The following is a 1,318-nucleotide window of genomic DNA, read 5'->3' on the forward strand; positions in this document are numbered from 1 at the left end:
CAGTGATTTTTTCCCTTTCGGAAGTTGTAGGTGGGCAATGGTATTTTCCGTGCGGGAAGGGTCTGGCTCTCTCGCCCGCCAGGGTCTGTGTGTCCGGTAACAAAGATCCCACAAGTAAAACACCGCGGGGAAATCCAGACCCCGTCCTCTTGCAGCTTCTCAGGCTCACAAATATCGCACTTTTTTTTTCCTCTTTCTTATTCTTTTTCTTTCTTTCTTTTTTTTTTTTTTAAAGTGCTTTACATCATATCAAATTTAACTCTTTGCTTTCACGCCAGGAAATATTTCTTTCCCGCTATTAAAAAAAAAAAAAAAGGAAAAAAAAAAAAAAAGGAAAAAAAAAAAAAAAGGAAAAAAAAAAAAAAAGGAAAAAAAAAAAAAAAGGAAAAAAAAAAAAAAAGGAAAAAAAAAAAAAAAGGAAAAAAAAAAAAAAAGGAAAAAAAAAAAAAAAGGAAAAAAAAAAAAAAAGGAAGAAAAAAAAAAATCCCAACTCCCCCAAAGCGCTCCCCCAGCCCTTTTCCTCATTTCCAAAGAACTAGGGCTGTTTTTCTCCAGGGGAAGGAGGGGAGTGGAAGCTAAATATGAAACAATGCAGGCAGCTCCGGGTTTATTTGGGTAAATTAATTGTGAGACTATTCTGGCTCCTGTGTGTTTCTGCATGATTAAACTGTGCTATTTGTTCCCCAAAGCTGCACATTAGCAGAAAGTGCAAGTCTATTTTAAAGCGTCATCCTCAGGTTTAATGTAAGCAAACTGGGCTGAGTGAAAAGTTTACCCGAGTAATTGCGGCTAAGAGTCGACTGTAGTTTGTTTTAATCATTATTTTCTATCTGATAAGTGCGTTTTAAAGAATGGACTCCGCATTTTTTTTTAATCTGAAGGAAGCGAATCTGACCGTATTTGTACCCAACCTCGCGTCTTATCTGTATGAAATTTCAATTTATTTAAAAGCCTGGTATTTAATACACTACACGGGCCACATTTAGTTTAGACAAACCCCCTCTTGTACTTTCTCCGTAATCACGCCTAATGAAAACGTGGGATTTTCCCATTATTAAAAAAAAAAAAAAAAGGGAAAATATAATGCATCTTCATTAGGAAAATTGACTGCTGTGCTCAAGACAGTTCTTAATTGAAAAGGCAACCTATTTTAATGGTGTGGTTGAGGAGAAGATTACATACTTTATCCAAACACAAAGACAATTAATAATGAGGAGCAGGCTGCTGCCATTAACTCTAATGTAGTTACATCAATGTCAATGGAAGTGCTCGTACCTGAGAGGTGCTGGGGGGGGGGGGGGGCGCCCCCCCGGCCCCC

The sequence above is a fragment of the Calidris pugnax genome, unplaced genomic scaffold, assembly GCF_001431845.1.
Source record: "Calidris pugnax isolate Ruff unplaced genomic scaffold, ASM143184v1 scaffold127, whole genome shotgun sequence".
NCBI lineage: Eukaryota > Metazoa > Chordata > Aves > Charadriiformes > Scolopacidae > Calidris > Calidris pugnax.